This window comes from Gorilla gorilla, chromosome 13 (assembly GCF_029281585.2).
Source record: "Gorilla gorilla gorilla isolate KB3781 chromosome 13, NHGRI_mGorGor1-v2.1_pri, whole genome shotgun sequence".
In the NCBI taxonomy this organism is placed as follows: Eukaryota; Metazoa; Chordata; class Mammalia; order Primates; family Hominidae; genus Gorilla; species Gorilla gorilla.
In genome coordinates, this window is record NC_073237.2 from 82,022,324 (window position 1) to 82,049,314 (window position 26,991).

At 38.2% G+C, this 26,991-nt stretch overlaps 1 pseudogene; it reads left to right on the forward strand.

The window, feature by feature from the left end:
- LOC115935769 (kinesin-like protein KIF27) overlaps window positions 1-26,991 on the forward strand; it is a 38,148-nt pseudogene that overhangs the window by 3,543 nt on the left and 7,614 nt on the right.

A 26,991-nucleotide genomic window follows, 5' to 3' on the forward strand; every position in this document is an offset into this window, starting at 1 on the left:
ATTGTGCTTTGTTATCTATAGATGTGGGGAATAACTGAACTATTTCTGGTCAATTATTTATTCTGGATAATCAAGATTGCTTATCTATACTAGAGTTTGAAAGGTTTAGATATTTCCTACAGGCTAGTTCCTATAAGCTCTTAAAAGGGAATCTTCCTTTGTACTGTATTAGAAGAAAACCCACAACTTACTTTACTTGCCACATGATGGCAGTCTCGCCTCTTAAATTAGGGGAAAGGCAGCCATCAAAGTTGATGGAAACTCGGATTTTCAGGATGATTGTTGCCAAAAACCTAAACTTTGGTAATCTTCAACTTGGAAGCAAGTTGTTTTTAAGTTTCATTTGTAAGTCAACTCTTTGTTGCTTGGAATACATTTTCCATGGAACAATGCTAAAAATGATGGGCAGTTTTCTAAATTAGCCTACAGAAACTTTTAAAGTCTCAGTTTTTCCCTCCACTTACTTTAAATTTTATCTCATACACTTTTTTTTTTACTATTTTTACAATTGTGATAAAGTACATATAAATATAAAGATCACCAAACTTACCATTTTAACTACTTTCAAGTGTAGAGTTCTGCAGCATCAAATATACTAATTTTTAATGCAATAATAACCAGTATTTCCAAAGTTTTCATCACCGAAACAGAAGCTATGTACCCATTAAGCAATAGCTCTCCCCGCATTCTCTGATAATCCCTGATTTACTTTCTGTCTCTTTTAGTTTGCCTATTCTAGATATTTCATATAAGTGGAGGCCAGGCGTGGTGGCTCACTTCTGTCATCCCGGTACTTTGGGAGGATCACCTGAGCTCAGGAGTTTGAAATCAGCCTGGGCAACATGGTGAAACCCCATCTCTACTATAAATACAAAAAAATCAGTCAGGCGTGGTGGTGTGCACCTGTAATCCCAGCTACTGGAGGCTGAGGCAGGAGAATCACTTGAACCTGGGAGGCAGAGGTTGCAGTGAGCTGAGATCGTGCCACTGCACTCCAGGGTGGGCAACAGAGCAAGACTCTGTCTCAGAGAACAAAACAAAACCAAACACATAAAAGTGGGCCGGGCATGGTGGCTCACGCCTGTAAGCTCAGCACTTTGGGAGGTCGAGGCGGGTGGATCATGAGGTCAGAAAATCGAGATCATCCTAGCCAACATGGTGAAACCCCATCTCTACTAAAAATACAAAAATTAGCCGTGTGTGGTGGTGGGTGCCTGTAGTCCCAGCTACTCAGGAGGCTGAGGCAGGAGAATCGCTTGAACCCAGGAGGTGGAAGTTGCAGTGAGCCAAGATGGCACCACTGCACTCCTGGGCAACATAGTGAGAGCTTGTCTCTACAAAAAACAACAAAAAAATTAGCTTGATGTGGTGGCACATGCCCATAGTCCCAGCTACTTCAGAGGCTGAGGTGGGAGGATCGCCTGAGCCCGGGAGGTCAAGGCTGCAGTGAGCTGTGATTGTGCCATTGCACTCCAGCCTGGGTGACACAGTGAGACCCTGTCTCAAAAAAGAAAAAGAAAAGAAAAAAAGAAGTGGAATCATACAGTATTTTTCCTTCTGTGTCTAGCTTCTCTCTCTTAGCATGTTATGTCACCTATCAGAACTTCATTCCTTTTTCCAAGAACATTCCATTGTATGTATATACTGTGTTTTATTTATCCATTCTTCTTTTGATGGACATTTGGTTTGCTTCCCCCTTGTAGCTCCTGTAAATAATGTTGCTGTGAACACCGATGTAGAAGTATCTGTTTGAGTCCCTCCTACGCCTATTTGTAAAGCTGCTCTAACTCCTTTTTGAAACAAGTGGGAGCAGAAATAAGTGTTTACTCATGATGTTATTGTACTGGTCTGTGTTCTGGTTTGTAGAAGCTGTGGGCTTAGATAGTGCTGGAGGAGAAGAGGTGTAGAAATGTTTCCTTCCTCATTGTTGAACTGAGGGTCTAGGACTGGGCATAACTGGCCTTTCTGCACCTGTCTTCTGCACACATTCTCTGTCGCCATCAACTCTGGCTTACGTCCCTGTCTTTTCTCGTTATCCCTTTCTACTCTCAAGCTCCTTGCACCTTTTCACCCCATCCAGAAATCACAGAACAGATAGACTTGGTGACATGTGAAGAAATATGATACAAGAATTTTTTTTTAAAAAGCATCCTTGCCAACATAAATGAATTGTGCTCCAGTGATTGGGATTCCACCCAGACCATAATAAATGATCTAAAGAGAAAGATATTTTAGTGCAAAGGACTGTGAAATAGATTGGTCTTACCTAGGGTCAGTTTCCTGCTTTTTACAGCTATTTTGTGCTTTAGAAATTATATGTCATCTAAAAGCATCAACGTTTTTATAACATGGCTCCCACTAGTAGTAGTGAATATCCGAGAGGTGGAGTGTCTTTCGGCAGGGGAAGCCCTTTGTGTAGAATGATGTTTTATGAGCCAAGGGCCACCTCTCTGGATGTAGTATTTAATGAACAGTGAATTGGGAAAGATTATGTATGTATTTAGAGAAAGGGTCTTGCTCTGTCACCTAGGCTGTGTCTCCTGGCTCACTGCAACCTCTGTCTCCCAGGCTCAAGTAATCCTCCCTTCTCAGCCTCCCAAGCAGCTGAGACCATAGGCATGCAACACGATGCCCAGCTAATTTTTTGTGTTTTTTGTAGACAAGGGGTCTTGCCATGTTGCCCAGGCTTGTCTCAAACTTCTTAGCTCAAGCGATCCACCCACCTTGGCCTCCCCATGTGCTGGGATTACAGGTGTGAGCCACCACAGTATGGCCTATTTATGGAATAAAATGCCACCCCATATAGTTTTATCATTTATATTAAAATATACATTTCTACCATATCTACCTGCTTTGAAATTCACCTGTGCCACTTAATGTCTGTTTGATTCCTGGGCCTTTTCAAATATATTTTCTTATTAAATCTTTTTTCTTTTTTTTTTTTTTTTTTAGACAGTTTCCCTCTGTCGCTCAGGCTGGAGTGCAGTGGCACTGTCTCAGCTCACTGCAACCTCCACCTCCCAGCTTCAAGTGATTCTCGTGCCTTAGCCACCCAAATATTTGGGATTACAGGCATGGGCCGCCACACCTAGCTAGCTAATTTTTGTATTTTTAGTAGGGACGGGGTTTCACCATGTTGCCCAAGCTGGTCTTGAACTCTTGGGCTCAAGTGATCTGCCTGCCTCAGTCTCCCAAAGTCTGGGATTACAGGCGTGAGCCACCGCACTCGGCCTCTTTCAAGTCTTTTCTCAGATGTCACCTTCTGAATGGTGCCCACCATGACCTTCCTATTTAAAGTTGCAAGCATCTCTTGGCTGGTGGTTACACTTCTAGTCCCCTTACCCTGCCGTGTTTTTTTCCTCCAGGTACAATTAACACTTTTTAATATGCCATATAATTCACTTATCAGTTATTCTTTTTTGCTATTGTCTGTCTTTCCTCAGCAGAATCTCACCAAGGAAGGGATTTCTTTTCTCCCTGTTTTGTTTATTGGTGGATTGCAGAGTCCTAGAATAGTGCCTGGCACATAGTAGATACTAAATAAATATTTGTTCAATGAATGCATGAATGAATTCTTGGTAAGGGGATACATGTGAAAACTTTCACTTGTTAATTTTATAGTTGTGGTTTAAAAGAGTTATAATAGCCTGGTGGTGGGCATCTGTAATCCCAGCTACTCAGGAGGCTGAGGCAGGAGAATTGCTTGAATTTGATAGTCGGAGGTTGCAGTGAGCTGAGATTGTACCACTGCGCTCCAGCCTGGGCAACAGAGCAAGACTCCGTCCCCAAAAAAAAGTTATAATATATAGAAATGTAATATATCTATTACATTTATATATTATTATATATAATATATATTGTATATATAATATAATAATATATATACAATATCTAATATATAGCAATGTAATAAAACAAATTAACTATAAATTTGGGGTTGTAGCTTTTCTTTTAAGTTCCAGATATGCTTTCTTTTTCTAAATTTTCAGCTTCAGTTGTGGAGGGCCAAAAGGGTATCATTCTTCGAGCTATTCAAGAAATATTTCAAAGCATCTCTGAACATCCTAGCATTGACTTTAATGTGAAAGTATCTTATATAGAAGTGTACAAGGAAGACCTAAGAGATCTTCTAGAATTGGAGACATCCATGAAGGATCTTCACATCCGAGAAGATGAAAAAGGAAACACAGGTAAAGTAGCCCACTTAATCAGTTGCCTTCATTAGCAAACAGACATGCTTTAATGCTTTAAGTTTCTGGATATATTCCAAGGAATCTTTAAAAACAGATGTAGAAGCAAAATGAATTTATTTTTACTTTTAAATTGAACAGCTTTATTATTAATCCCTCTCTCTTTTTTTTTTTGAGATGGAGTCTCGCTCCATCACCCAGGCTAGAGTGTAGTGGTGCGATCTTGGCTCACTGCAACCTCTGCCTCCTGGGTTCAAGTGATTCTCCTGCCTTAGCCTCCTGAGTAGCTAGTATTACAGGTGTGCACCACCATGCCTGGCTAATTTTTGTATTTTTAGTAGAGACGGGATTTCACCATGTTGGTCAGGCTGGTCTCGAACTCCTGACCTCGTGATCTGCTTGCCTCAGCCTCTCAAAGTGCTGGGATTACAGGCGTGAGCCACTGCTCCCAGCCTATTAATCTCTCTTAAATCACTCAAATGAAAAAGTAGTTCAGACTGGTTGGTAAGGTGAAGTTATTAATTTGTAATGCAAGATACTGATTTCCTATCATTGTTCCCCTCTAGACTCACTTCAGGTGAGACTGTGATATAGGCTAAATTTGTTTTTGTATCTTTTTTCCTCTCAGCTCTACCATGAGATTGGAGGTGGCTTTTGCTTTAAGTGTTTATCAAAGTTGACCCAGAACTTGCCTTCCTTTTCTTTGATTTTTGTCCCAGCACACATACTTCTTCTTCTTCTATTTATTTATTTATTTATTTATTTTTTAATTTTTTATTGATCATTCTTGGGTGTTTCTCGCAGAGGGGGATTTGGCAGGGTCATAGGACAATAGTGGAGGGAAAGTCAGCAGATAAACAAGTGAACAAAGGTCTCTGGTTTTCCTAGGCAGAGGACCCTGCGGCCTTCCGCAGTGTTTGTGTCCCTGGGTACTTGAGATTAGGGAGTGGTGATGACTCTTAACGAGCATGCTGCCTTCAAGCATCTGTTTAACAAAGCACATCTTGCACCGCCCTTAATCCATTTAACCTTGAGTGGACACAGCACATGTTTCAGAGAGCACCGGGTTGGGGGTAAGGTCATAGATCAACAGCATCCCAAGGCAGAAGAATTTTTCTTAGTACAGAACAAAATGGAGTCTCCCATGTCTACTTCTTTCTACACAGACACAGCAACAATCCGATTTCTCTATCTTTTCCCCACATTTCCCCCTTTTCTATTGGACAAAACCGCCATCGTCATCATGGCCCGTTCTCAATGAGCTGTTGGGTACACCTCCCAGACGGGGTGGCGGCCGGGCAGAGGGGCTCCTCACTTCCCAGACGGGGCGGCTGCCGGGCGGAGGGGCTCCTCACTTCTCAGACGGGGTGGCTGCCGGGCAGAGGGGCTCCTCACTTCTCGGACGGGGCGGCCGGGCAGAGGTGCTCCTCACATCCCAGACGGGGCGGCGGGGCAGAGGCGCTCCCCGCATCTCAGACGATGGGCGGCCGGGCAGAGACGCTCCTCACTTCCTAGACGGGATGGCGGCCGGGAAGAGGCGCTCCTCACTTCCCAGACTGGGCAGCCGGGCAGAGGGGCTCCTGACATCCCAGACGATGGGCGGCCAGGCAGAGACGCTCCTCACTTCCCAGAGGGGGTGGCGGCCGGGCAGAGGCTGCGATCTCGGCACTTTGGGAGGCCAAGGCAGGCGGCTGTGAGGTGGAGGTTGTAGCGAGCCGAGATCACGCCACCGCACTCCAGCCTGGGCAACATTGAGCACTGAGTGAACGAGACTCCGTCTGCAATCCCTGCACCTCGGGAGGCTGAGGCTGGCAGATCACTCCCGGTTAGGAGCTGGAGACCAGCCCGGACAACACAGCGAAACCCCGTCTCCACCAAAAAAATACGAAAACCAGTCAGGCATGGCGGCGCGCGCCTGCAATCCCAAGCACTCGGCGGGCTGAGGCCGGAGAATCAGGCAGGGAGGTTGCAGTGAGTCCAGGTGGCTGCAGTACAGTCCAGCTTTGGCTCGGCATCAGAGGGAGACCGTGGGGAGAGGGAGAGGGAGAGGGAGAGGGCTCTTCTTCTTTTTTTAAAGTTGAGAGTTTATATTTTTGTTTTTTGATATTGACATTTACCTGCTTGTTTTGTTGTGTTCCTCAAGGTCTGACTTTCTGCATTAGTAGCCTGTTAATTTCATTAACCAATACCCATTTGTTGGAAATGGGAGAAGGTTAGAATGGGAGGCTCAAACTGCAAATATTTTAAAGAATAACAATTTATGCTTTTCTAGTTTAAAAGCTAACATGTTCATCATAGAGTATTTTCAAAACAGGAAAGTGTAAGGAAGAAAGTTAAAAGATTATCTTTAATCCTAGAGCCTAGAAATACCAACATCTCTTTTTGGTGGGTTTCCTTCCAGAATTATTTTTCTATGTACATATAATTTATTTATTTATTTATTTATTTATTTTGAGACGGAGTTTTGCTCTGTCACCCAGGCTGGAGTGCAGTGGCGCGATCTGGGCTCACTGCAAGCTCTGCCTCCCAGGTTCACGCCATTCTGCTGCCTCAGCCTCCCGAGTAGCTGGGACTACACGCGCCTGCCACCATGCCCAGCTAATTTTTTGTATTTTTAGTAAAGACAGGGTTTCACCGTGTTAGCCATTATGGTCTCGATCTCCTGACCTCGTGATCCTCCCATCTCGGCCTCCCAAAGTGCTGGGATTACAGGCGTGAGCCACCGTGCCTGGCCCATATAATTTTTTAAAAATATGTACTTGCAACCCTACACACAGTTTTGCATTTTATATTTCACTTAATATTTATATTTTGAATATTTTCACACATGATTAAATATTTTTCATACTTGACTCTTCATGTTTATATGGTAATTTGTCTAATGAATGTGTAATGTGTTTATAGTTTTTTAATATTCCATTGTTGGACATTTAGGCTGTTTCTAGGTTTTAACTATTATTAATAATATTGCAGTGACTATTCTTTTTTTTTTTTTTTTTTTTTTTTTTGGAGACAGGGTCTTACCTCTGTCAGCCAGGCTGGAGTGCAGTGGCATAATCACAGCTCACTGCAGCCTCAACGTCATGGGCTCAAGTGATCCTCCTACCCCAGCCTCCCGAGTAGCTGGGACTAACAGGCGCCTGCCACCACACCTGGCTAATTTTTGTATTTTTTTGTAGAGACAGGGTTTCACCATGTTGCCCAGGCTGGTCTTGAACTCTTGGGCTCAAGAGATCTGCCTGCTTTGGCCTCCCAAAGTGCTAGAATTACAGGCGTGAGCCACCATGCCTGTCCTATTCTTGGATGTCTTCTTCCCCTAAAAACCATATTTAGTAGAATCTTCCTGGAGATCCTGCCAGAGGAGGGAATTTTCCTAGCAGCTAGGAAAGTAAGATGGCTTTAGTCATTCAAATAGCAGCCTACAGGAGGCAGCAAATCTTGCATCTTTATAGCCCTGTCCTGGCATTCCTGCATGGTTGAAGAAATTGTTTTTGTTTTTTTAAGAAGAAACTATATATGGTAGCTTATGGTCTTATTAGATAATTCAGTACAGTTTATCTCTTCTGGATAAAATTCGGACTGATGTTTTGAGCTCCTTTATCTTATGGAATACAATTATTGAATGTTTTCATCTTTTATCAAAGAGTTACAAAAATAATACATGCTTCTTTGTAAAATATCAAGCAGAATAGAAGTATATACACTTCACTATCACTCTTGATAAACTTGATCAAAATGCTTCATATCTGATATCAATGCTGAAAAAATTTTGGAAGGATGTTACAAATGATCTTAAATTACAGTATGTCTTACATAATGTCCCACTCACAAGTAAAGTGCATTTGTTTGACATATTTCTTTAGAATCTCTGTGTGAAGCAGTGATGTCCATGCTTGCTGCCACACAATTAGTACACGTGGGAAGCTTTTTAAAAATACTGATTTCTGAGTCCTACTTCACAGGGATTCTGATTTAATTGGTCTGAGATGGTACCTGGGCATTGGCACTTTCTTTTTTATAAAGCTACCAGGTGATTTGCATCTGGATTCAAGAACCATAGTGCTAACTTATAGCCTAACATTGGAAAAATTTAATGAAAGTTTTACTATGACTTACAGGACTTTAAATGAACTGGGTTGTTTAGAAAGTGTCATGATGGGAATAATGAAACTGAAATGATTATTTTTTAAAGAAATAGTAATGTGACAGTATCTGAGTAAAGAGGAATTATGGCAATATAATTTGAGCATGAAATCAGGAGCTTTCCTTCTCTGATTCAATTCCTAAGTCCACCTACTTCTCTTTGAAATATTTTTGGATATAGGCCAGGTGCGGTGGCTCACGCCTGTAATCCCAGCAGTTTGGGAGGCCAAGGCTGGTGGATCACGAGGTCAGGAGATTGAGACCATCCTGGCTAACACGGTGAAACCTCGTCTCTACGAAATATACAAAAAAATTAGCCGGGCGTTGTGGCGGGCGCCTGTAGTCCCAACTACTCGGGAGGCTGAGGCAGGAGAATGGCGTGAACCCAGGGGGCGGAGCTTGCAGTGAGCCAAGATCGCGCCATTGCACTCCAGCCTGGGGGACAGAGCGAGACACCGTCTCAAAAAAAAAAAAAAAAAAAAAGATCCCACTTGCCTCTCTTACTTCGTTCTTTCTACCCTCCCCTTTCCTATTGCTTCCTCCTCACAATTCATACCCTTCTTGGCTCCTCCTCCTTTCTCCTTCGGTTAAAGTGTATTTTAATTTGTTATATTTATTAAATAGAACTTTGTGGACCTGGTTGTCAATTTAGAGACTGAAAATAAACTTGTTTCAGAAATAAAACTTAAGTTATCTTTTACTGAGTTTTTCTCCCTCTGTCGGTCAGTAGTTCTTGAAAGAAAAAAATACTTCATCTCTTGTGTTTGGAGTATAGGTTTTTAAAAAAACCAACAAATTAGCATATTAATGTTTAAGGAATGTAGGTATGTACATGTATACATGTTATATGTACATGTATTGAGTTCAGATTTACATTTCCCCGCTTTTCATTCAGAAACTATTTATTGTGTGAAGATTGTATGTCATGGGAATAGTGGAGGACAGGACACACCTAGTTACTGCTTGCTTGGGTGGAGTTTGCAAGCTGGTGAGCAAATGAATGGTCCTTCAGTTTTTCCTGAAATAACATGGTTCTCAGCTTCCATGGTTCTGTCCATTTTTCAAAATAGGAAAACTTAAAAAGATAGCTTTTTAGTTAAAAAGGAAATATAGTTAAGTATATTTCCTTTCTTTTAAGCTCTAAGCTTATTTCTCTATCTAGCTAGAAATATTTCCTCAAAGCCTTTTTACATGTAATATTATAAAGAAGGCATTTGTATTATCCTCTGTTACAGCAGTGCTCAAGTTCTCAAGCTTTTTGATCACGGGATGACTTCTTTACACTTTTAAAGCGAGATCCCTCAAAGAGCTTTTGTTTATGTTGGTTATATCTATTGATATTTACTGTGTTAGAATTAAAACTGAAAAAATCCAAGCTATTTATTCATTCAAAACTAACAGTAACCCAATTACATGTTAATATAAAGGGCATTTTTAATGAAAAGTATTTTCTAACAATTTTTTTTTTTTTTGAGATGGAATCTTGCTCTCTCGCCAGGCTGGAGTGTGGTGGCATGATCTCGGCTCACTGCAACCTCCGCCTCCCAGGTTGAAGCAGTTCTCCTGCCTCAGCCTCCCGAGTAGCTGGGACTATAGGCACATGCCACCATGCCCAGCTAATTTTTGTATTTTTGTAGAGACGGGGTTTCACCATGTTGGCCAGGATGGTCTCCATCTCTTACCTCATGATCCGCCCGCCTCGGCCTCCCAAAGTGCTGGGATTATAGGCATGAGCCACCGCACCTGGCCAACACACAAAAAAATTTTAGTAAGAGTAGGATTCCTTTACATTTTTGCAAATCTCTTTAACATCTGACCTAATAACAGACAGTTGGATTTTTATATCTGCTTCAGTATTCAGTTTGTTGCAGTATGTTTTGGTTGAAGTTTGTAAAGAAAATTCAGCCTCATAATTGCATAGTTTGAAGGGAGGAGTATTTCACTGATTTTTTCAGATAATTGTGGTTGTTCTTCTTTCCTATTACACCAAACTCAACAAGCAGAAATTTCTAGTTACTTGAAATATGAGATTTGAAACTATCTTGTTACATTAAGATCTGTACATTAAAATGTACTAGTCTCAGCCAGCACAGCGGCTCATGCCTGTAATCACAGCACTTTTGGGAGGCTGAGGCTGGAGGATCGTTTTGAGCCCAGGAGTTTGAGACCAGTCTGGGAAACAAAATGAGACCCCTGTTTTACAAAAAATCAAAAAACTAGCCAGGCATGGTGGCATACGCCTGTGGTCCCACCTACTCGGGAGGCTTAGGTGGGAGGATTACTTGAGCCCAGGAGTTCAAGGCTGCAGTGAGCTATGATTGCACCACTGCACTCCAGCCTGGGTGGCAGAGTGAGACCCTGTCTCTAAAAATAAATGAATAAATAAATAATAGCATAAAAACAGGTAAGGTAATACTTCTTAAATCTTTTTTTTTAGTTCTTTTTTTTTCTGATAGGTAATAACTGTCTAGGTAGAGCAGGCCCTTCCTCATTAGTATAAGAAACTGTTGGAACAGGAAGTACTGGTAATTGGAAGCTTGAATGTTGGGACACATATAGGAGTTGGTTTATATAGGAGTTGTGATATATATATATATCTCTCACAGTTTCTTTATCCATTCGTTGATTGATGGGCATTTGGTTTGGTTCCACAATTTTGCAATTGCGAATTGTGCTGCTGTAAACATGCGTGTGCAAGTATCTTTTTTGTATAATGACTTCTTTTCTTCTGGGTAGATACCCAGTAGTGTGGGATTGCTGGATCAAATGGTAGTTCTACTTTTAGTCCTTCAAGGAATCTCCACACTGTTTTTCACAGTGGCTATACTAGTTTACATTCCCATTAGCAGTGTAGAAGTGTTCTCTGATCACCGCATCCACACCAACATCTTATTTAGTGAGATTTTTAAAATGCCAAGCCAATATGTGGAATGAGGCTCTCGACAAATAATTTTCTGTTTATTTAATTTAAAAACTACTTTATTATTTACGTATCCCAAATGTACTTAAAAATCGGCAAATTTACTAGAAACCAAAAAGTAAAACTGTTTAATCATTTTTAGACATCTTCAAAATATATCTCTTCATAATGAAAGTGTACAAAATCAGCAAATCTGCTTCATTCAAATGCCCTAATGTATTCTTATAACCCTATATGTCAATTTGGAAAATGTGATCCACGTTGGATCTTTGAGTGATCCACGTTAAAATCTCATAGCAGTTCTAGCAAACTTGTAAAAATCTTAGTGAAGGTACTCTAGAACCAAAACAACTAGTTTTTATATACAGGAAGTAAAAATCAGGAAAATCTTCTGTCTTCATGGTAATGAATTCCTGTGTTATAGCAATGGTTGGTTCTCTCAACTGTTCCTGCCTTTCTTAGAAAGAAATCAGAAAAAGTTGAAAATGAAAAAAATTTATAAGACATCATCAAACTATAATCAAATCACCATTTTTGTGTTATCATATGGGGTTTCTTGATTATTTTCTGTGGTGAATGTCACTTGTGCCTTCTTTCCTCACTAGTGTGTGCTTGCTGCTGATGAAGTAGTATTTAATCAGAAGGAACTGGAGGTGAAGGAACTGAAGAATCAAGTGCAGATGATGGTACAGGAAAACAAAGGGCATGCTGTATCTTTGAAAGGAGCGCAAAAAGTGAATAGACTGCAGGTAGAGTTTCTTAATGCATCTAGCTCTGTAGATTTTCTTGAAATAGTACCTAACTAAACACAGTAGCATTTTAAATGATAAATGGGAACTTAAAAACAGGATGTTCATTTGAAGAGTTCTGAACATAGGCACCTGAAAGAATTATTAGTTTTTCCTGTAAATCTGCTTAAATGGAAACATTTTTATTGTTAGCCTGACTTTGGTTTTAGAAATATAAAGATAATACCCAGGAAATTAATTTATAAATCATACCATGGTTATTTTTCCATACTTTTCCTTCCTGTTGTTTGCCAAGGTATTAGGAAATGCAATATTGTTAGGAGTTGGATGGTAAATACATAATTTAAACTTTAAAATGTATTAAATTATCCTCTTATACCTCGTGAGTGATTTGCTTTTTAACTTTGCTTACATCTTTCAAATTTTCTATCCTAGCTTTCCTATTATATTAACATGGATATGTCTACAGTATAACATAGTATGCCTCTACATATTATACTCCCTGGCTGTGGCTTCTCCCATCACCCCAAATAGTTAATATCATTTAAAGCCTGTAGCTTCCTATCAGGGAATAACTAATGCCCCGAGAAATAATCTGATCCAGCACACATCAGATTTTGATTTTCACGTTGTTTGATTTTTGTTTTCTTTTTTAACCCTTCTAATTGTATTTTTTTGTTGTTTGTTGTTGTTGTTGTTTTGTTTGTTTTGAGACAGGATCTCATTCTGTAGCTCAGGCTGGTGTGCGCTGGCACAATCACAGCTCACTGCAGTCTCGACCTCCCAGGCTCAAGTGATCCTCCCGCCTCAGCCTCCTGAGTAACTGTGACCACAGGTGCATGCCACCGTGCCCGGCTAATTTTCTGATTTTTTTGTGGAGACGGGGTCTCACTGTGTTGCTCAAGCTGGTCTCGAACTCCTGGGCTCAGTGATACTACCATCTCAGCTTCCCAAAGTGCTGAGATTGATTACAGGTATGAGCCACCATGCCTGGCCCTAATTGTATAATAATTTAAAAACATAAAACTAAAGTATATACAAAACAATACATATTAATCAGTGATTTATCACAGAGAGAACAGCTGGGTAACCACCACCAGGTCAAGAAATTGCTAACTGCCAGTGCCTCAAAATTTTTAGTGCCTCCTTAGAATTATTATTCCTCCGTCTTCCTCAGAGAGCCAGTCTCTTGACTTACATGGTAATCATTTCTTTGCTTTTCTTATGGTTTTACTACCTAAATATGTATCCTTCAACACTACGGTTTAGTTTTTGGAATTTTTATTAATTTATTCAGTATCTGGCTGCTTTTGTCGAACATTATTATGATTCATCCACTTTTCAATTGTAATATTTTTTCTGTAAATTCTAATATTTTATCTGTAATGTGTGACTGTGGTTTGTTTAGTTTTATAGCTACATAGGATTTTATTGTATGACTATACCACAATTTATTTTCTGTTCTACTGTTTGATGGACATTTGTGGCTTTCTGTGAAATTTTCTCGTGAATTTTCAGTGTCTCTCGGTGCACATGCACATACATTTCTTTCAGATTTGTGCCTAGGAGTTGAATTGCTAGGCCATAGGGTAGATATATCTTTAACTTTTGTAGGTGATACCAAATTGTTTTCCACTTTATACTCCCACCCAGCATTCTCACTATTCCATGTGAGCATTCTCACTGTTCCATATGCTTCTCAACATTTGTTATTAATTTTTAAATCTTAGCCAATCTGGTAGGCATGTAGTATCATTTTATTGTGGTTTTAGTTTGCATTTCCCTGATGACTAGTGAGATTGAGCATTTTTTTCATATGTTTTTGGCTATTTGGATATCCTCCTTTGTGAAGTACTCATTCAAGTCTCTTGTTTGTTTTTCTATTGAGTTACCTGTCTTCTAGATTAATTTGTAGAAGTTTGTTGTATATTCTGGGTGTGAGCGCTTTGTCACTTACATGATTGCAAATAATTTTTCTGTGGCTTGCTTTTTACTCTCAGTGGTATCTTTGATGAAGAGTTCTTATTGTAATCAAATTCGTCAATCTTTTCCTTTATGGTTGATGGTATTTGTTCTCTATTTAATAAGTTTTTCCTTTCCCCAATTGTTTCGTCTGAGGATACTTTCTATATTATCTTCCAGAAGCTTTATTGTTTTGCCTTCCACATTTAGCTGTATAGTCCTCCAGGAATTGATTTCTGTGTATGGAGTAAAAAGTAAAGATCAAATTTCATTTTTTAAACATATAGATATTCATTTGTTCTAGCATCATTTATTGGAAACCATCTTTTCACAACTGTTTTGAGTGCTATCTTTATCATAAATCTATCTTTATCATAAATCAAGGTCCATTTGTGCATGAATCTCTTGTCTATTTCTTGGCCTTCTATTCTGTTGGTTGATTTGTATCTCCTTGAGCCAAGGTCACATTTCTTATTTATTGTAGGTTTATAATAAGTCTAGATATTTTGTAGAGCAAGGCCTTCTGCTGTTCTCCTTCCCTCCCCACTCCCCAGATGTCTTGGTTGTTCCATATAAATTTTATTTTAATTTTTAAATTTTTTAAGTAATTATTGAGATATAATTCACATACTATAGAATGCAGCCCTTCAAATATACAATTCAATGATTTTTTATGTATTTACAGAATTGTCTAACCATCACACCATCTAATTTTAGAATATTTTTATCACCCCAAAATGAACATATTGTATCCACTAGCAGTCACTCCTCATTTTCCTCCTTTCCTCAGCCCCTGGCAAAAACCACTTTACTTTCTACTTCTATGGATTTGCCTATTCTAAATATTTCATACAAATGGAATCATACAGTAAGTGGCCTTTGTGTGTGACTTCTTTCACTAAGTATGCTATTTTCATTTATTTATTTTTCATGGTCAAATTTGTATGTTTCTGGGATACAGTGTAATGTTTTGATGTATGTATACATTATAGAAAGATTCAATCAAGTTGGTTAACATTAATTAACTAATTAACATTGAATTACATTTATATATCTGTTTAGAATTAATGAATGTATTTTGATTGAGTCTCCTAATCCATAAGCATGGTATAGTTCTCTATTTACTTAGATTTCCTTTGTTTTTTCTCAGTAATTGCCTACATTTTTTTGTGCAGAAATATTGCAAATAATTTATAGATTTCTTTTTAGGTACTTGATTTTTTTCTGTCACTATAAATGGAATCTTTAAAAAATTTTATTTTTCAAATTCCCCAATTGTTGGTATGTGGAACTGTACTAATTTTTAGATATTAATACATTATATATCCAGCAACTTGACTAAACTCAGTTTTTGATCAGGAGTGTCTACAGTTACCATCAGGTGGGGAGCCTTCAAAATTCCCGAAATAAATGGAAAAGATCCAAACTTTTTGGAAGTAATTTCTTTTTTTTGTTGTTTTTGAGACGGAGTCTCACCGTGTCACCCAAGATAAGAGTGCAGTGGCACAATCTCTGCTCACTGCAACCTCTGCCTCCCGGGCTCAAGCGATTCTCCTACCTCAGTCTCCTGCGTAGCTGGGATTACAGGCACGCACGCCACGCCTGGCTATAAACTTGTTTTTGTTGTTTTTTTGTTTGTTTGTTTGTTTTTTGAGACAGAGTCTCACTCTGTCATCCAGGCTGGAGTGCAATGGCATGATCTCGGCTCACTGTAACCTCTGCCTCCTGGGTTCAAGTGCTTCTCCTGCCTCAGCCTCCCTAGTAGCTGGGACTACAGGCATGCACCACCATGCCTGGCTAATTTTTTTGTATTTTTAGTAGAGACAGGGTTTCAACATGTCAGTCAGTCACTTCTGACCTCAAATGATCTACTTGCCTTGGCCTCCCAAAGTACTGGGATTACAGGCGTTAGCCACCGTGCTAGGTCTATACTTGCTTTTTAATTCTAATATTTTATCTGTAAATTCTTTTGGATTTTCATTTATAATTATGTCATCTGCAAATAGTAACAGTTTCATTTCTTCCTTTATAATCCTTTCACCTTCTGTATCTTTTTCTTCTTCTATATCTTCTATATTGTATACTTTAAATAGTTGGATTCTATAGTATGTGAATTTTGTCTTAATAAAGTTATTATAAAAATACCTTCTTGTTTTTGCTGGGATCTCCAGTGCAGTGTTGAATACAAGTGGTGATAGAAAGCATCCTTGTCTTGTTTCCAGTCATAGAGGAAAAGCTTTCAAAATTTCACTCTGAAGTATTATATTTTCTATAGGTATTTTTAATTTACCCTTTCCCAAACTAAGGAAATAACTGAGAATTTTTATTATGAATGGATATTGATTTTTATCAAATGATTTTTCTTTATCATATGATTTTTCTTCCTTATTCTGCTAATACGGTGAATTACACTGATTGACCTGAAATTTTTTTTTTTTTTTTTTTTGAGTCAGAGTCTCACTGTGTCACCCAGGCTGGAGTGCAGTGGTGTGATCTCGGCTCACTGCAAGCTCTGCCTACCGGGTTCATGCCATTCTCCTGCCTCAGCCTCCCAAGTAGCTGGGACTACAGGCGCCCACCACCATGCCTGGCTAATTTTTTTTTTTGCATTTTTAGTGGAGACAGGGTTTCACCGTGTTAGCCAGGATGGTCTCGGTCTCGATCTCCTGACCTTATGATCTGCCCACCTCGGCCTCCCAAAGTGCTGGGATTACAGGGGTGAGCCACAGTGCCCGGCCGATTGATCTGATTTTTAACCAATCTTTTATTCCTGGAATAAACCCTTTTTGTTGTTGATGTTGTGATATACTGTTGTATTGGGGGTTCCCCAAAACCACCCTCAGATTGGATGACTAGGAGAACTCAATATATATTCATTCTCCTGGCTAGGATTTATTACAATGAAAGGATGCAGAGCAAGATCCGCAAGGAAAAAGACACATGGAACAAAGTCTGGAGGAAACCAGGCACAAGCTTCCAAGACTTGTCTCTCAGCAGAGTCACAGAGGATGTGCTTAATCCCCCAGCAATGAGTTGTGACAACACCTATAAAATGTTATCTGGCAGGGAAACTAAGTAGACTCAGTGCCTATGGGTTATATTGAGGATGCGTGGGTCATGAAGGCACCCTTTACGTAGCATGAACCAACGTCCCAGACTACAAGGAAAGCAGGTGTACAGCATAAACCACATTGATTGTGCAAATAGTTGAGCACAGTGAGTCAGTATTAGAGTGTTTAAGAACACTCCCAAAATCCAAGGTCTCAGACATCTGACAACCTCATAGCAGATCTTCTGAAAGATAGCAGTCAGGTCTGCTATGTTAACTCTTCTGCACAATTGACCTAGATTTGGTTTGCTAGTGTGATGTTTATATTTGTCAGTAAGCTTGTCCTATATTTTTCTTTCTCATAGTATTCTTGTCAGATATTGTAACAAGTTATGCTGGCCTCATAATATAGATTATTTAATTCCCCCTATACCTGAAAAGGTGTGTGAAAATTGGTATTATTTCTTTCTTAAATGTTTGGTTGAATTAGCCTGTTAAGCATTTGGGACTGGAAATTTTCTTTGGGGGTATGTTTTATGAATTAAATCATATTAGTATTTTCTTTTCTTCCAGTTTTGATAAGGTTTATTTTTCTAGGAATTTGACCATTGTATATAATTTTCAAATGTATTGGCATAAGTTTGTTTATGATAGTCTTTTATTCATTAATATCTTTAGCTGTGTAGTCACATGTCCCCTTTTTCACTCCTGATTGTGCCTTGTCTCTTTTTTCTTGCAGTTTCACTAGCTAGTAAAATTACCAATTCATTAGTCTCTTCAAAGAGACAATTTTTGACTTTGTTAATCCTCACTAGTGTATGTTTGTTCATTATTTCATTATTTTGTTCACTATTTCACCAATTTCTGCCCTTTATTATTTAATTCCTTCTACTTTTGGGGTAACCTCCTGCTATCTTTTTAACATCTTTAGGTGAATATTTAGTATATTGAATTTTAGCTTCTTTTCTTTGGTATATGCATTTAACATTACATATTTCTAAGCTTATCTTGACTTGCACTCCACATTGAGCTCAAAATGTTTCCTAATTTTCATTGTGACTTTTTGATTTGTGAATAACATAGTTATTTTATTTACAGGACATGGGGGATTTATTTTTGTTTTATCAATTTTTATTGCGTTGTGATCAGATAACATACTATCTCTGATTTCAGTCCTTTGAATGTATTGAAACTTGCTTTTTGGCTCAGAATAAGGCAAATGTTTGTAAATGTTACAGAGGTACTTGAGAAGAATATGCATTCTGCAATCAATGGGCACTGTTAATCCTATTATTCAAATCTACATTTTTTACTCACCTTTGAAGTCTTTTTGTTATATCAGTAATTTATAAAGTGATGTTAAAATCTCCCACTATGACAGACCTCCACTCTGTCACCCAGGCTGGGGCACAGTGGCACAATCATGAGTCACTGCAGCCTCGACCTCGTGGGCTCAAGCAGTCCTCCCACTTCAGCCTCCCGGGTAGCTGGGACCACAGGCGCACACCACAATGCCCTGCTAATTCTTGTATTTTTTGTAGAGAAGGGGTTCTTCACCATGTTGTCCAGGCTGCTCTCAAACTCTTGGGCTCAAGTGATCTACTGGCCTTGGCTTCCCAGCGTGCTGGGATTACAGTTGTGAGCCACTGTGCCCAGCCCTACTATAATTTTGGATTTGTCTTATTTCTCCCTGAAGTGCTGATAGTTTTTGCACTACAAATAGTGAAGCTGTGTTATTAAGTGGACACAAATGTAGAATTGTTATACCATCCTGGTGAATTGCTCTTTTAATCATTTTTACCTCTTCTTATCTAATGAGTTTTGCCTTAAAGTCTACCTTGACATTACTATAGCTACACCAGCTTTCTTTTGATTAATATTTACATGGTATCTCTTTTTCTATCTTATTTTTAATCTTTCTGTGTCTATTTTAGATATGTTTCTTGTAAGCAGCATATGGTTAGATAATTTTAAAATCCTTTCTGATAGTCTTTATCTTTTAATTTCATTATTCATTTATTAATTTAACATAATTAACATAAAAAATCCACCATTGTGCCTTTTATTTATCCTTCCTCGTCTGTGTTCCTTTTTCCCTCCTTTGGATCGTTGGTTATTTTTTCTTTTTCTGTTGTTTTCTCCACTAACTCAGAAGTTATAGTTTTACTCTTTTTTTAGTGGTTATCCTAGAGAGTATACCATGCACCCTAATATTAATTAGTACTTTTATCCTTTTCCCAGGCAATGTAAGAACTCCATTGAATCCTTTGATGTTGTATATTTTAATTATCTGAATACGTGATTTTTAAGTAAGGTTGCATTTTTATTGCTCAGCATTTATACAATGAAAACGTAAGGGTTTTTTTTTTCCTATTTCAACATTGTAGTACATGTGAAGTATTAAGATGAATGAGTGTTTCTTATTTACATAAATTTGTGCTTGTAAAACAAAGATTGACATTAGAGCTTTCTAGATTTGATACACTTCAAAAATTTTCGTTAGAGGATACACAAAAAAAACTAAACCACATATACACAAACACACACACACATTCCTGATACACAATTTGTTCTGCCTTTGATTTCCAAGTTCTCCTTCCTCTCAGGACTGTCAGTTGGCTATCTTCTATCTGTCTGCTTTTGGCTTCCTTTTTCACTAAGGCTTTCACTTCCCTGCACTTGTTACCTCCTTCTGCCTCCTTTGCTGCAAACTCTGCTGCCTACAATTCTTTCTCCACTTTTTGAACTTTCTTGTTTCTTTTTACTTCTTGGATTTCACTCAGAAAGTCCATACTTTAATAAAGATAGCTAATCAAAGTGCTTCAGGTTGGCAAAGCAACCAGTCACAGTGGATGGGGTGTTATCTTTGAGTATTTGACTTTTGACTTTTTTGGCTGTGTTTGTTGCTCCTTACTATTAAAAAGGTTTTACCAGTCACAACAGTGTTAGTTACTTGTGAACACCAGAAGGCTAGTCTCTGGATAAATGAGAATTGACTGTATTATTAAATTAGTTATGAGTTTGGTCAATGTAAAATTCATTTTTAATCATAATCTAAATCTACTGAAATGCTCTATTTTAAAATTTTTCATGTCTCTTCTACAAAGAATGAAAAAATAATAGAACAACAACTTCTTGTGGATCAACTGAGTGAAGAACTAACAAAACTTAACCTGTCAGTGACTTCTTCAGCTAAAGAAAATTGTGGAGACGGGCCAGATACCAGGATCCCTGAAAAGAGACCATATACTGTACCATTTGATACTCATTTGGGGCATTATATTTATATCCCATCAAGACAAGATTCCAGGAGGGTAAAGTCCAAACAATCTTTTCCTTATTTTGAGATTAAAAAAATTTTAGCCATGTGTAATATCACAGTGTATTTATACAGTCTCAGCAGATTTTTTTTGTTTGATTTTATGGAATTTTGTGTATACCTTTTCTTTTAAGCATACTTCTTTCTAATAAAAAAACTAATAAGAGAATACACAGTTACATTTGGAGGGAATAGTTGGATGGAAATAATGTCTATACTTCATCAATGTGAAAAAGGTATCCTTTGCCATATTTTCAGACATGACCAAGTTTAATATCTATATGAATTTATTTCTTCCTTTAACCACACAAAGTTGAGATGTTAGAGGATATTTATTTCAACTTGTTTGGTCTGTCATTATTTTTGAAATAATATTTATATGCTATTCAGTCTTACCAAGTAGACATAATCAAGACAATATAAATATCAATATAAATTTTAGTTTGTGTGTGGTTGGTAAATATATACACACAGTTTTAAGAATTATCAAAGAATCTCTATTATGGAAAAGACTTAATTAGCAGATCCATGAGTTTTGGTTTAGCAGGTTCATGAATTCTGGTTTCTATTTCCTCATTTTATGAAGGGAAATGATTTGTTCACTTGAGATCCATCTGGTTGTTACAGTCAGAGGGATAAGAAATGAAAGGCAAGTGATACATGAGCAGTGTCATGGACTTTGCATCAGGCAGCCTTGGGTGGTATGAATACTATAATAGCTCTGGACATTTGGTTTTCTTTTTTACAAAAGTCAGATTTGGAGAATGAAGGTACATAGATTTTCTTAAATAATGTAGACCTAATGGTTATAGGACACTTATCTTTTTCCTCAGTTGATAATTGAAGAAATTTTAAAAGGAAATTACAATCCCAGAGAACGAAGTTGGACTCTGAACAAAAGGTTTTATTATTTGCTCCTTAAATAATTCCCAAACTCTCACAAGAGAAAACTAGATGCCTGCCAGTTATGGGATAAAATAGCCATGTCTAGTACGTTGTATTTGTTAGATCAGTACTTCTTGAGTTGGTTCTTCTTAAAGAATTCCCCTCCCTCATACCCCATTGGGAGGCCACCTAAAAAACTTTATGCCCATCTATCATGATGCTGATGTGACAGATGATCTAATTAGGTGACTGACAGCAGAAGCACAAAAATCAGATATAAGATGATTTTCAGAATCAGGTAGGATTTTTTAGGAGAGAATACATGACGGGGGCCTATTGTCAAGTGATTAAATCCCAAACACCGTGTGATACTCATATTCCACTATATGTTATAATTTTAACAGCTTATAATAATTTATATTGATAAATGGACTGTCTCCTCTAAGATTTTATTGCCTTTTGTGAGAAGTCATCTTGAGGTTTGGTTACAGAGATGGTGCAAAGGAAATATTTTGTAATAGAAACCAGAACAAAGGTATAAAGGCAATTTCTAATTTATTGTTGTTGTTTTCCAAGGTCATTTTTTTTTTTTTTTGAGAATTTAAAGTGCATTTCCAATAGAAGAATGTTGTACTGTAGAAAATTCCCAGGCTAGCCATACAATTTTATTTGTCCTATGACATATATTAAATATTTTTCCTAGAGCCTTAATTCAGCTATACCTGACTACCATGTATAAAGAATAAGTATATACATTGTGGTATTCAAATTAGGAATATTGCCCTGGCAGAGGGAGTGGAGACGGCTCTGGGTTTCTTCCTGTGGTAGGATTTGGATTGGAGGGGATGCAGACCTTTGGCGGCAGCACCACAGTTCTCCAGGTGTTCTGAACTGGGAAGATGGGGAAGAGGGCACATTTGTTGGGGTGTGTCTGTGCTGTGTTTAAGAGCTAGGATGTTTTCCATGCGTTCTTTTGGTTTCATTTTTGAATACTGTTTTCCGTAAGTGAAGATAGAAGAGTTGTCCAGAAGAGAAGGAGCTGTGTAGATTCTGAAAGAAGTATTTGTCTGTGAGGCGCAACAGTATTGTTAAATTAATTTTGACCTTTGTTTGAGGGGAGCGTTTTCCAGTGATTGGCTATTTTAAGAGTGCCAATCTAATAACCCCTTTAAAAGCACTTAGAGTAATAGGATAAAATTAGACTTTTAAAATATCACTTTTTTTGTTGTTGGGTGGGGGAATCACTTGCAAGGTCCACACAAGTCTGCCTATGTACTCTCTGGATCGAATATTTGCTGGATTTCGAACACGAAGTCAGATGCTGTTGGGTCATGTAGAAGAACAAGATGAGGTCCTCCACTGCCAATTTTCTGATAACAGTGATGATGAAGAATCAGAAGGCCAAGAGAAATCTGGAACTAGGTATGTTAAATATACACTGATTTAATAAATATTTAGAATTATATGCTGCAATAAATATAGAAGTGTAGGTTTTTTCCATTGGAGTATATCTTTCATGTTTAATAGAAGAGTAGGTAACTTTTGCTAAATGTACTATCATCTAATGTGTTATGAAAATAGTATTTGAACACAAGTCATCAGTCTTATAACTGAAAAATAATTTTGCTTTTAGAGCTTTTATAGTAATGAGATTCTAATTTTCAGAGGGTTTTTTTTTTTTTTTTTTGGATTTCCTTATTCTGCTGCCACATTGGCAACAAACATGACTTTTCTGCTGGATTCAACATGGGTGGGGGGGACATCCTTCTATTTTGAGCAATATTAGTAACATTCTGTTTTTATATGTAATTAATAATTTTTTAACATTACTGTCACTTTTTGGGGAAACTAATTTGAGGGCAGATTAGAAAACACTAACAAATAAGTTAACTTTCTGATTTTTTTTAAGATGTAGAAGTCGTTCATGGATTCAGAAGCCAGACTCTGTTCCCTTGTTGAATTGAGTGGTACTCAGGATGAAACACAAAAGTCAGATTAGGAGAATGAAGGTACATAGATTTTCTTAAATAATGTAGACCTAATGGTTATAGGACACTTATCTTTTTCCTCAGTTGATAATTTAAGAAACATCCAGGAATTCTCAAAGACCAGAATTTGGTACAAATGGTTTCCTAGTTGGTAGAACTTCTTTTATGTTCTCTGTTTTACCTCTTTTACTCCTTAATAAAAAAAGATTTTCTATCAATTAATTATAGCGAAAGATATAGGCTAACTACCTCAGAATAAGGATTTTTATATTCAGACCTGAATTGATATGCTTTGTATTCCTGATGATGTTAAAATACAGTATAAATAATTGTACTAGGTGTCTACTCCTTCACTGGGACTTGTGCCTAACGTCAATGATGTATTTGGCATTAGAGCCCAATTAGTGTACTGGGTGTTGGTAATGTTTTAGTACACAACTGCTAAGAATTTTTATGCATCAATAACAACATCAAAAACATTTATGAGCCACGCGTAGTAGCTCATGCCTGTAATCCCAGTGCTTTGAGAGGCTGAAACGGGAGAATTGCTTTAGGCCAGGAGTTTGAGGCCAGCCTGAGCAACATAGTGAGATTGTCTCTCTACAGAAAATTAGCCGAGCATGGTGGTGTGTACCTACTCAGGAGGAAGGCTGAGGTGGGAGAATCGCTTGAGCCCAGGAGTTCGAGGCTGTATTGAGCCGAGATCACACCACTGCACTCTAGTCTAGGCGACAGAGCAAGACCCTGCCTCAAAAAAAAAAAAAAAAAAAAAAAATCTACTACTACCCTATAGTTTTCACAACTTTTTTTTTTTTTTTAGACGAAGTCTCCCTCTGTCACCCACGTGGGAGTGCAATGGTGCAGTGTCAGCTCACTGCAGCCTCCGCCTCCTAGGTTCAAGCGATTCTCCTGCCTCAGCCTTCCAAGTAGCTGGGACTACAGATGTGTGCCACCACACCCGGCTAATTTTTGTATTTTTAGTACAGATGGGGGTCTCACTATGTTGGCCTGGCTGGTCTCGAACTTCTGACCTTGTGATGTGCACACCTTAGCCTCCCAAAGTGCTGGGATTACAGGCGTGAGCCACTTTGCCCAGCCGGTAGTAGTAGATTTTGTTAACTCATCTCTCTTGGTCAATGCGTGGTTGACCCACAAAAAATAAGGGAATAGGGAATATAAATAATACAAGTGCTACACTTTGAAAATATAGAGCATCTCTTTAAGAATCTATATGTGGCTTTATGAGCCAAAAATTTAAGTATAACTAAAATAAATTTCAAAATGTGGAAATAATAAAGGTAAATGCTACTCAAGCAGCCGTGCTTGAGCTGTTTGTTACTGCTCTGCAACCAGGAAAAAAAAATTACTTTGGAATGTAAATGAGCTTACACTAGTTCCTTCCTTGAGAAAGTCTGGCTATGAAAAAAATGTCACCTGAACTAAAGCAGTGTGCTTAGTGACATAGTTAATTTACATTCTGGTGCAGGACAGTAACAAACAGTGCTAGACCACACTCTGAGTAGCCTGGTATAGTCTGCATTCTCCAATTACAATAAAAGTAGAAGTTGATAGGAAACAAATTCACCCCTCTATCCATCTGGAAATTTTACACCTATCTCAAATAACTCATGTTAAAGGCAATGAAAAACTGTGTGTCTGAACCTATGGGATATTAAGAAAGAATATATACATATATGTATTAATTTGTAAGAAAATAAAAACTCTTACTGTAAGCTGGAATGCTAGAGTCCCAGTTGCTGTGTATTTTTCCCCTTTTTCTTCCCCTTCCTTTTTGTCTCTTCCACTGCCACCTCTAAATTGCTTTTGAGTCTGCTTTTCTTTTTTTAACTCTACTTCTGTTGAATATTTTACCAGCAGATAGTTTTATTTCTCCATTTTTTTTTAAAGATTTAAAGATTGATTGTCTCCGGGAGAGTCAAGAATTGAATTTGCAAAAATTAAAGAATTCAGAACACATACTTACTGAAGCCAAACAAAAAATGAGAGAACTTACAATTAACATCAAGATGAAGGAAGATCTGATTAAAGAATTAATAAAAACAGGTAATAGTATCTTGTGAACCAGCTTATATGAGAAAGAAAACTTCTAAAATTGCTTCTGATATGATAACAGTTACTTTAGTTTTTGAAGCTTAGGTCTATCCACTTAGCTTGGATTGGTGTAACAAGGTGAGTTTTTAGGCTAATATGTGGAGGTTAGTTATCAGAAGAATTTTGTTCTTTTGGAATTTCACCTCTGAATTGTTCTAACCGGTGTGAACTCTGCATTGTGCTGAAATTCTATGGCACTTAATGTGCCAGTTACAACATGTTTATTTTATTTTTTTGAGACAGGGTCTCACTCTGTCACCTAGGCTGGAGTGCAGTGGTGCAGTCATGACTCACTGCAGCCTTGACCTCTGGGGCTCAACCAATCCTCCTACCTCAGCCTCCCAAGTAGCTGGGACTACAGGCGTGTGCCACCATGCCCAGTACGCACCTGTAGTTCTTTTTTTTTTTTTTTTCTTTTTTTTTTTTCTTTTATTATACTTTAAGTTTTAGGGTACATGTGCACATTGTTTAGGTTAGTTACATATGCATACATGTGCCATGCTGGTGCACTGCACCCACTAACTCGTCATCTAGCATTAGGTATATCTCCCAATGCTATCCCTCCCCCCTCCCCCCACCCCACAACAGTCCCCAGAGTGTGATATTCCCCTTCACCTGTAGTTCTTATAAATTTTTTTTGCAGTGTATTAGAATTGATAAAATATAGTATAGATGTCCTGTTATTATTAGTTGGCAGAAGCAGCTGCTATTCAAGAGAAGTCTTCAGTGAGAGGGCATTGAAAAGTAAGCACTCATTGACACTTTTGATAGTCACCATCTCTGAGGATTTTTAGGAAAGCTCCAAATTGCCCTTGGTTCTAATGAGCAAGAAAAGGGTCTTCTCTGTGTAAGCTCTGGTATCCTCTATTTTAAAACAACCACGTTGGGTATACCAGGCTACAAACACATGCTTGTTTAATGAGATCCATAGTAAGATAAACTTTCTGAAAGAAAGTCATTGATTCTAGTGGGTAAATATCCTCAACTTCCACAGGCAGTACCCTGAAATCTTGGGAATGGAGAAACCATTCTAGATCAGCTCCTAGATACTCCTAGGAGGGGTCAACTGGTGTTTGGTCCTGCCTGTGGGGAAGCAGCATGGTCAAACTCATTTAAACATCTGGGTAACTGGAGCTAGGATGATGCATAGCACATAAGTCACTAGGAATGAGAAAGGAAAAAGCTTTGGGAAAGTAGCTAAGCAGAGGATGCTTCTTAAAAAATGTCAAAAAAAACCCCACAAAAACTTAATGCCCTTAATGCGGTCTCACTGAAGACTTCTCTTGAATAGCAGCTACTTCTGCCAACTAATAATAACAGGACATCTATACTATATTCTATCAATTCTAATACACTGCAAAAAAAATTTATAAAAACTACTCATGCGTACTGGGCATGGTGACACACGCCTGTAGTCCCAGCTACTTGGAAGGCTGAGGTAGGAGGATTGGTTGAGCCCCAGAGGCCAAGGCTGCAGTGAGTCATGATTGCACCACTGCATTTCAGCCTAGGTGACAGAGTGAGACCCTGTCTCAAAAAAATAAAATAAACATGTTATAATTGGCACTGTATATTTTTTTAGTGGTTCATAAAATATTGGTGTATTGAACAATTAATGAATAGTCCAGAATGATTTGTTAAAATATAGTAGTTGTATGTATTTTAAAGTTAGTC